Below are 10464 nucleotides of genomic sequence, written 5' to 3'. Positions count from 1 at the left end.
GTCATGGCTGGCACTTGTCATGGCATGGCTTGTCACTGCTGGTTTGGGCCTTCAGGGCCTCCCCCTGTCCCTAGAAGGTGGGACTGCAGGAGGGGCAGCCCTATTACACCATCATCTCCTTCTCCAGGAGGTCTAAACATAAGAAAACCCTCATCAATTCACAGTACCCTCAAGAGGGGTAACAGAATTGTCTCAGCAGGCTAGGGTCCTTGATGGACAGGCTCAGACATCACCCACACGGGGGATCTTCCTGAGTCAGAGAAACAATCTGAAGGGCTCTTTCTGCTTTCAGAGGTCCTCCCAAGGACAGGCTCTGGGCTGGATCCCCTGAAGCAGCCCAAGCGTGGCTTGATCAGAGCTGTTGGATGTCCTGGAGGTAGGAGACAATGACCTGGGGCACAGGATTCCTCTCCCTGGGGCCCAACAATGTGCTTTGCACACATAGGATGTTTGGTAAGGAGGGCTTCATTGATTGGCTCATGAATCCCCTTTGCTTTGTGCAGTTTCCCGCTTCATCCATAAACATTCTGGCCTTTACTGTAGGCTCTGAAGCCCAGAGTGCCAGCATGCCAGCTCTTCTGCGCACCTGAGGTTTTGAGCCTAACCCAACTGAAATGCCAGGAACCTCTGGAAGGTTTGGACTGGGCCACTCCTCCTCTGCTTGGGAGCCACTGCTCTAGACAGCCATAATCTCCTGAACTCACTACTGGCCCTGGCTGCATAGACAAAGACAAAATGAGGCCTTCTGTGTGGGGCCAGGCTGGGGAAGGGGAGAGAGCTGGATAGCTGATACACCTTTCTCAGGAATCAGGGAGAGCTGAACTGGACTTTAGAGAAGGCCTAGCTGTTGGTTGTATATTTCAGGGGTCTTACTCTCCACTTTGTGTTCATCTGCTTTTAGGCACTCTGAGCAGGGCAGGAGGGGTCCCCAAATATCTCCCCCATATAGTCCACCCATTATAGCTTCACTCCATTTGCTCATGAAAGGTTTTATCATTTCTAAAGGACTCCCTTATAAAATGCAAATACCTCTATAAAGTAGTCATGCCTTAAGTTCATTATTGGCCAACATCTTAATTATTATCATTTTAGCAGGACGTAGATAACAGCCAGAAATTTGGTCTAGATAGAGGTATCAGTGTGCGTGTGCATGTGTGTGTGTGTGTGTGTGTGTGTGTGTGTGTGTATGTTTGAGTTGAGGGCAGGACATATGTTTTCCACTCATTCAACAAGTATTGATCAAGCACAGGGGAAGTGCCAAACAGTGTACTTGGTCCTGGGGATGCAGAGGGAACAGAAGATATGAAAATGTGCCCTTGTAGAGTTTACATTCTTTTGGGAGAGGGGGACAATAAACAAATAAAAAACAAATAAAATTTATGGGGAGTCAGTTTGTGCTCTGGGGAATAGTCAAGCAGGGAAGGGGATAGGACGACGACTGGAGGAAGGAGCAAATTATTGGTAGGGGGTTTGGCTATGAGGAAGGGCTAGCCTCTTCACTTTGTCTGCATTGAGACTGGAAAGGGGGCACTCACTTTCAGGTGTGCAAGGGCCAAGGGACCTTCCCTCTGTCCCTGCCCACCTCCTCCTTCACTCAAAGCCCCAAGATCCATAGAGCTTTTGGGTCCCAGCAGAGAAGACTGTAGGGAGCCAGCCCCCTGGCAGACTACCAGCTGGAAATGTTCCCTGGGCTGGCAGGAAGAAGGAGTGAGTGGAGCTTGCTAGCTCTGGACCAGCCAAGGTGAGTGAGAAATGTGGTGCTTGCTCACCTCGCATGGCTCATTACCCAGCCTTAATCTGGGCTATTTCTCTCTTTTTTCATACCAATATTTGAGGGGAGCAGTGAAGCTATGTGGAGTTATAGGGGTCACTCTACATCAGAACGTCAAGGCTTGGGATAGCATTGTGGTGGGGGGGGTGGAATGGGGAGGGCACAGGATAGGTGGGCAGGGCTTGTTTTAGAAAATACCTGGTTTCCTTCCTACCCTTCTTCCTTCCCTCCATCCTTCTGTCCATTTCTCCATTCATTTTACCCTTCCTCCTTCATTCCATCATTGAGGTCATCTCTCACTAGGTGAGGGGGCAGGAAAAAGAAGCAACAGATTCTTGCTTCAAGGGGGAGATATTCAAAGTGTGGTGTGTTTAAGTGCTCAGGGGTCTACAGACATAGCACCAGAGTATAGATGCCTGACTCGTGGAAGGAGGCCTGACTCTACTTGGGCATCAAGGAAGGCTTCCCGGGGGAGGTGATACAGTAGCTGTGTTCCCAAACTGGGAGACTAGAAAAGGGTGCTCCAGGCTGAGAAGCCCACGGGTTCGATCACTGGGTAGAGGGCTGGCTTGGAACCTAACGGACCGCCCCTGTCAAGAAGGAAATTTGAAGAGGGGCATAGCAGGTCCAGTGGGCAGGGCAGGGAGCAAGTCTGGAGTGTGCATGCCTCAGGGAGCTGTGCTCCTCATGGGCAGACCCAGCAGGATCATGGAACACAGGCATGTGTTCCGAAGGAGAGGGACAGTTCAGTCCAATTCAGTACAGTCCAGTCCTTTGGACTGGAAACAGGCTGAAGGGGCCAAGAGACCTGCCCAAGGTCCCAGAGCAACAGACAGGGAGGCTTCCATCCCAGGGCTCTCCTGAGGGTGCCTCCTTTGAGGCTGTTGTCAAAGGACAACAACAGCGCTAACTGAACCTTCACGGTGGCAGGCACTGTTCTAAAGGCTTCCTGTGTCTTCACAAAACCCCCTTGAGGTGGGTGGGAACCTGAGGAAGAGCAGGGAAGCAGCTTGCTCAAGGCCGCACTGCTAGCATGAGGGAGCAGGGTTCATACTGTCCCCCTGGAGGGGACGTGGAGAGATGGTGCAACTGCCCTGCCTGAGCATTGGTGGTCTTGTCACAGTTCTGGGACCCCCCACACTCCCTGAAAATCCTCTCAACTCTCCAGTCCCCCTGTTGCTTATGATTTTTGCAGACCCTCCAGCAGAGATGGGCAGCAGATTCTGGGTGGGGGTGGGGTGGAGTGGGGGGGATGCAGAGACCATTATCTGTAGCATTCACTGATTTCCATGGTGTCAATATTCCTTGTGTGGCCATTCCTCAGCTGTCAGTTTGACGTCAAGTGGCTTGCAAACCTCCTGAAAATCTTGCCATCGGCTCTCAATGTGTGGAGCAACCCCAGAGCAGTGCAGCAACAGCCCCCACCTTCCTTCCCGACCCTGACCCCCCACACAACCCCCGACCTCAAGCCCCCCTCTGTCCCTTCGCCTGCCTCCTCACACATGGCCTCTGATTAGACTAGGTTCACATAAACGGGTATGATTTGAAAGTTCTCATCTTAGGAGGTTTGAAAACGGTTTTATTTCCTCTGCTCAAAAAGAAATAATGATAAAAGATTCATGGAGCGCTTCCCACTGTAATCATTTCCTGGAAGGGACCTTAGTGATTTAGTTCAAATGTTGGTTTTATAGATATGGAAAGTCTGCCCCGAGAATGGAGGGACTGGCCCAAAGGCACACAGCCTGTAACTCAGGAGCCACGGTGAGAAGCCAGGTCAGGCTCCTGGTCCCCTGGCTCTTTCTTCTGCTGCATCTCAGCACTATTCTGGGTTCAGTAGGGAGACATCCACGGCAGACGAAAGAGAAATGCAGGATGAAATTTGGCTTTGCCACATACCAGCCTGTGGCTTTGAGCCAGTATCTTAAATGCTTTGAGTCTTAGCTTTATCATTTTAAAATGCTGATCTTATTAATACTTGCCTTCTGTATCTCACGGGGGCGTTGTGAACACCAAAGGAGATGAATAGGTAGCAAAGTACATCTAAGGGAAGGAAATATAAATGGCTCTTAAACATATACGATGATGTTCAATCTCATTCAGAATAAGAGAAATACAGATTAAAATTACACTGATAAATAATTTTTTCACCTATCGGATTGGCAAGAGGCCAGAAATTTAATAACACGCTCTAATGGTGAAGTTGTGAAGAAACAGGCACTCTCGTATTTCTCATGGGAAGAGAAATGTGTATAAGTTCTATGGAGGGCAATTTGGCAATAGCCATCAACATTATAAATACACATATCTTCTGACCCAGCAATTCTACTTCTGGGAATTTATCCTACAAATATATTTGCCTAAGTGCAAAGGGTCTATGTTTATGGCTATTTGTTGCAGCCTTGTTTGCAAAGGGAAAAGATTTACAACAATGTAAATGTCCATCGAGAGGGGTCTTTTTAAGAGAATGTGGTTCACTCATGTGAGGAGTATTATGCAGCTATAAACAGGAAATAGAGGGGCGCCTGGGTGGCTCAATCAGTTGAGCGTCCGATTTCAGGTAAGTTCATGATCTCACGGTTCATGGGTTTGAGTCCCGCATCGAGCTCGCTGATGTCAGTGCAGATCCTGCTGTGGATCCTCTGTCCCCCTTGCTCTCTGCCCCTCCCCCACTCACGCACTCTCTCTCAAAAATAAACATTAAAAAAATAAAAAAAACCCAGGAAATAGAAAGTTTTGTATGATATATAAGAGATACTGTCAAGTGCAGAAAAGCAAGCTATAGAGCAGTATGTACAGCATGCTGCATTTTGTGTTTAAAAAAGGAGGATATAGGAATATTTGTGCCCACATTGTGAAATTCTGGAAGGATCTCTGAGGAGCTAATAACAGGTGGCTACTTATGGGGGATGAGGTTGGAATCTGGAAGGATAAGATATGGAGTGTTAGGGAGAGTCCTCACTGTTTGCCTTCTCACATATAGTTTTAATTTTTTGAACCATGTGAGTGCATTAACAATTCATACATGTAAATAAAACATAGCCTTGTAAACTGTAAAGCACCATGCAGTTGCTAGTTACTTGGGCCATTGCTAATGTAAAAATGAGCTAAATTGAGTGACCAGGACCAGAATCTGCAGGAAGGCAAAAGGAGAATGTTTGGGGGTTTTGGAGAAGGGCGGGCAGTGGCAGTGGGGAGTCCTGAGGGAAAAGTGTTCCTTCATGTTGCATGGGAAGTGGCCAGTCAGTGTGACGCAGGAGCCCAGGGTTGTGATGAGGGTTGCAGTTTCTGCCCAGATTGGTCAGATTGGTGGCAGTCTGTCACAGCCAAGCTGCCTCATGCATGACGTGTAGTCAAACAGACTACCCAAACAGGGTAACGGCGCTGAGCCTCCACAGTTTGCTCAGGCATTCTGGCTGGAGTGCTCCGGCAAAGAGAGGCGTGCTAGGCTGGGAAAGGGCTCTTACTTGTTGAGTTCTTACCGTGTGCCAGGGGACGGGTGTGAGTGCTCTGCTGGTATTTGGCTGCCTAATCCTTTCACAGTGCTTCAAGGTGGCCCAGTGATTATCTCCGTTTTATAGATGATGAAACTGAGGCACAGAAAGGCCAGGCACTTTATCCAAGGGGCAGCGGTGGTGGAGCTTGCCCCTGGTTGCAGGCAGCCTGGCTCTGGTGCCGTCCTCCCAACTGCTGTGGGACACTGCCTGTGGGGGGAAGGTCCGCGGCTTCCTTGTGTCCTCCTCAGTAACATGTCTCCAGATCTTGGTGCTTTCTCCTGCTGTGCCTGGATTAGAACATCGTTCCTGGGTCAGAAAAGAGACCCTTCATATCTGTGAGGGGACAAGGAACGTCCTAGAGGGGGCCTCTTCATTCCTACCAGATACTGTGGGCACCATTGTGGGGCTGCTGACCCCATGTCCTGCTGCTTCTTCCTCTCCTCTCGGAGGGGCATGAGGGTGAGGATGGGAGGCATTAGAGAAACCCCCCCTCCCCCTTACATCTCTGACATCCCAGAAACAAATCCTAGAAGACAGAGGCCTCTTGTCAATTAGTGTAAGGCAAGGGCCTTGCTATCTGTGGAGGGATCTGGGGGAGAGGCGGGGCTGCCTGGCAAAGTGAGAGCATCATGTCTCCAATTAAAGTTGTGAGGATTCATCTTCCAACTCAGCCCCCCTCAGAAATTGACATTTATTAGGTTGTCAAAGCTGATTTTTCTTCCTGGCCCTTTCCTGCCCCCAACTCTGTGTGTGTGTGTGTGTGTGTGTGTGTGTGTGTGTGTGTGTGTATGAACATGCATGTAAATAAATACCTATATTTTGCTTTTTAAAAATTAAAAATGTGGTATTTAGCCCTATCAGAGATTCAGCTACTTGATTCCTGATAGAGTGGATGGCAGCTACCCCGGGAGCAGGGGTCTCCACAGAGGGGTGAAGAGATCTGAGATAATGCTAAGCCTGTCATCTGGGAGAGAAGTCAGACTCATACGGAGATGGATAGAGCCCACAGTGTGACTTTAGAGGTTTCCCACACCACCACCCTGAAAATATCTCTCCTCCACATGCCAATGAACCTGGAATTCCTCTATTGGGGCATCAATTCAAATTTCTATGAATTTACTCATCCCTTTCCTGGGGTCTCTTTCAAAGCGAAATTCCCCAAGAGAGTCACTAACATCCCAGAAGCACAGAGTTCAGAGCTGAAAGAGATTTTAAAGATGGTCTCATGTTCTCTCAGAGAGAGGAAGCTGAAGTCTGGGGGGGAAACTGGGGGATCCGCCCAAGGTCACTCAGCACATCAGTGACAGTGATGTGGCCATCACCCAGATGCTCTGACTCCAAGCTCAGTGGGTCCTGGTTTATCACATCAGTTTTCTTTGAGGACAAGAGGGAGCCTGGCCATATGTAGCCCCTGACCCCCAAATAAGGGAAGGCCAACAAGGTGGGAGGGGGTGGGGTGTGATGGAGAAAAGGTGTAGAAAACCAAGACTGATGTGAAGACAATTTTGCCTATGTCATACTTTTTTCTAATCATATGTGTTGCCATTTTCATTTTATCTATTTTGCATTTGTGATTGAGGACCTCAAAGATAGCCGTGTAGCAGCTAGCCGGTCTCGGCTTTCTCTGAGACGATATATGCCAAACTTCAATCATCATCCTACCTTTGCTGTTTTTGCCATATTTTTATGCCACTTTTGTTAATATGATGATATTTTCTTCAGATGAACTCACTTTAAACTTTATCTATTTAAAAACAAAACTTTGTTTTACTATTGTGTAAGGAAAACCAGTTATCACTTGCTAGAAATAGATTGTAATCATAAAAATAAATATAATGAGATCAAAACAAGGTTATTAAAATTTAGTTAGGTGCCTTTCCTGCCAAAAGCTCTTAGCCTGAGGACTGTTTTTGCTTTGTAAAAAGGAAAATTAGCAAGTGTTGGAAAGGCATTAAAAACCTGCTAGCCCCAGATGACAGCCTCTGGAGGTAACCAGGATCTGTGTTAACTTCCTCAGGCTTCCACAAACAGGGTGGCTTAAAGCAACAGAAACTTGTCTTACAGTTCTGGAGCCCTGGAGGTCTGGAACTGAGTTCAGTAGGACCATGCTTTCTGAGAACTGCAGGGGAGAGTCCTTCCTTGTTGATGATAGCTGTGGGTGGTTGGCTGGCAATCCTCGCTGCTCCTTGGTTTGTGGCCCTGTCATTCCAGTCTGTGTCTTCATTGTCACATGGCTTCTCCCTGTGTCTACCTCACAAGGCCATCTTCTTATACGGATGACAGCCTTGTTGGATCAGGGGCCCACCCTACTCCAGTGTGACCTCATCTTAACTAATTGTATCTGCAACAACTTTATTTCTGAAAAATGTCACATCTTGAGGCACTGAGGGTTGGGACTTCCACATATCTTTTGGGGGTGGGGGTGGGGCAGGAGGGTGCAATTCATTCCATGATAGGGTCTTTGAGAAAGAATTGAAAAGGGAGAACTTTTCATCATCTGGTCAATGCTATTGAATGCCTGTCCAAGGACCAGTATTGAGACTCAAGGGGGACTTATGGGGCTGGGAAGGCTGTGAAGTTCCCCTGTCCTCCTGGGCTAAGGAGTGTGGAGGTCTACGAAGCTCTCAGGAGCAGGTGGTGTTCTTGATGCCTGAATGGATTTTTCCTACGTCAGCCCTGGGCCCAATAGGTGCCCCCACAGTTGGGGTGAGTATACTCACTGAGGACACTCAGCCGCTCTTGGGTCACAAAATCAGCATCATAGAGACCTCTTTGTAAGCAGCCAACATTTACTGAGATTCTCTTGAATGCAAAGCACTGCAGGTCCCCTGACTGTCACTATGCACAGTGTGGTCTCATGGGCCCACCATGGGGCAGCAGGACAAGGGGAAAGATCGAAACAGGTGGGCTAGGTGGGTGGGGGTGGGGCAGAGTAGCAGATGTTGTGGCTTCTAGGACAGAGAGGCCACTGCAGCTCCAAGGGGAGTTTCTTGGAGGCACAGGTAGGAGGATTTTATTGAGCACCACTAGTAAGGGAAGTGGACAAAGTCCCTGCTTTCCTGAAGCTCTTCTGAAGTTGGGGGGAAGGGGAGATATATAGCTGATACACCAGGTGAAGGGCTAAGGAGAAAACTAGAGCAGTCTAAGAGGACAGGGAAGAATATTCCCAGCAGAGGAGCAGCAAGCACGAAGGTAGGGGTGGGACAGCAGAGGCCAGTGGGGTTGGAGCAGAGTGAGTGGGAAGAAAGAGGCAGGAAGGGAAGGTAGGGAGACTATGGGTTGCCGGGTTGTGGGGCAGGGCTGGTAATTCCACATGGGTAAGGATGTTGTATTTTCTCCAAAGTGGCAATGCAGGATTTTGAGCAGTTAGTAATCTGACCTAATTTTAAATAGATCACCCTACTGCTGTGCTGAGAATAGTCTTTGAGAGGCATGTGTGGAAGCAGAGGGAGGGTCTTATGGTGATCCAGACAAGCTAGGGTGTTTTAGACCAGGTGACAGTGGGGAAAGTGATGAATGGTAGTGACAAATGACTGCATTCTGGATATTCTTTGAGAGTAGATCCAAGGAGATTTACTGATTAGATCAGCTGTGAGAGACAGGTGTTAAGGTTGACTCTAAGATTTGGGGCCTGAGCAGCTAGGAGGATGGAGTTGCCATTTACTGAGATGGGGAAGGCTGCAGGAAGTACCGGCCTGGAGGGAAGATCAAGGGCTCTGAGTGGAGTCCTTAAGGTTCGTCATGACTTTCAGGTGAACATGGTGGGTGGGCAGTTGCATACACCAGGCTGGAACTTAGCGGGGAGTCTGGACTGAAGATACACATTTATGAGTTAGTAGAGTTTAGATGGTATTTTAAAGCCATGAGGCAGAATGAGCTCACTGTGAAAGTGAAAGCTAGGGTTTGTAAAAAAGATAAGCAGTTAAAGGATTGATCCCTGGGGCACTGCAATCAGTAAGGCTAGGAGGACCGAGGAGCAAAGACGACAGGGAGGGGCTGCTGGTGATGTGAGACAAGAACCAGGAGAGACTGGCTGTCCTGGAAGCTGCGGGGGGAAAAAGTGTTTTGAAGAGGAAGGGGTGTTCAGCCTGTTAATTAATGTTGCGAGTGGATCACTGTTATGGGAGGGAAGACAGAGAGAGGCATGAGTACAGATCCCGTGGTGAGAGTCTCTGTGTTCTGGTTGCTTCTGTCTTCTCAGTGAAGTGAGAGTCATAGGCTGAGGATGAACAGTAGGAATGAAACGTTGGAAGTTTGAAGGGAGCACACAGGAGAGAAAGGGGACTCAGGAAATGTGGGATTGCTGAGTGGCACTAAGTGACTGCTTGACAGGTGGCAACACCAGAATTTCTGTATTTGAAGGGGTAACACAGATCTGGTCAGGAAGGGAGCTTGATGATGAACCTGTGAGGCACCACATAAGGCTGAGAAATCTCAGTCATCCACATCAAAGAGAAGAGGAGCTGAAGGGGTCGAAAACTAAGGCAAACTCCTTAGAGATCTTCCATAAGCATGGGAGAAGGAGCCTTCTAGGTGGGGTGACCCCTATAGCTGAGAACTAAGCCGTCCCCTCTACACAAGCTGTGTGCAGTCACACGAGTGTGGTAGTGGGTGAAAAGGAAAGTACAAGACTAGGTGGAAGCACACCAGGTGACATGGGGCCACATCACCTCATCTGTCAGAAAAGAAACTCTTGTGACACCTTCTTCTTACTCTCCCCTTTCAAAGTACCAGGTCAGACATTTCAGCAGATTTTTCTAAGAGCAGAGCCTGCATCTTCAAAGTACCTTAGCTAATTACACACACACACACACACACACACACACACGCACGCACACACAACTTCAAACATCAAAGTAGTCATTGTGGGCCGTGAACTTATTGCAAAGATGTTGCCATGGCAGAAAATACTGCTGGAACTCCTTTTTGGAAAATCCAACTGAGCATGTGACACGCTCTCTGACTGTTCTCTGTGGGGGTCAGTCTTTGCATTCCAAGGGTAGATTTGATTTCTGGAACAGCCTAAAGTCATTTAGAGCCAAGTGTGATGACTAAAATTGGGGATTAGATTTCTTTTGGCCACTGATGAGGTCTGATACAGATAGACTAAAACTAGTCTTGTCTTGTTTAAAGGGGACAATACTTCTTTTAAGGGATTTAATCAGGTATAGTATGTGAAGTATCTGGTGTAGTTTTTGA

General features: G+C 48.2%; 1 long non-coding RNA gene across 1 annotated transcript; it reads right to left on the bottom strand.

Annotated features, from left to right (window-relative positions):
* Positions 1-4448: 4448 nt before the first annotated feature.
* Positions 4449-7553, bottom strand: LOC132693197 (uncharacterized). Its single transcript, XR_009616646.3, has 3 exons — positions 7328-7553; positions 6928-7009; positions 4449-5552 (listed from the first exon to the last, which is right to left on the bottom strand). It is a non-coding gene; the product is annotated as an uncharacterized LOC132693197 (long non-coding RNA).
* Between the last annotated feature and the right edge of the window lie 2911 nt (positions 7554-10464).

This window comes from Panthera onca, chromosome B1, assembly GCF_046562875.1.
Source record: "Panthera onca isolate mPanOnc1 chromosome B1, mPanOnc1 haplotype 2, whole genome shotgun sequence".
Lineage (NCBI taxonomy): Eukaryota > Metazoa > Chordata > Mammalia > Carnivora > Felidae > Panthera > Panthera onca.
The sequence above is the reverse complement of the archived record's forward strand: the minus strand, read 5'-3'. Positions and strand labels throughout refer to the sequence as shown.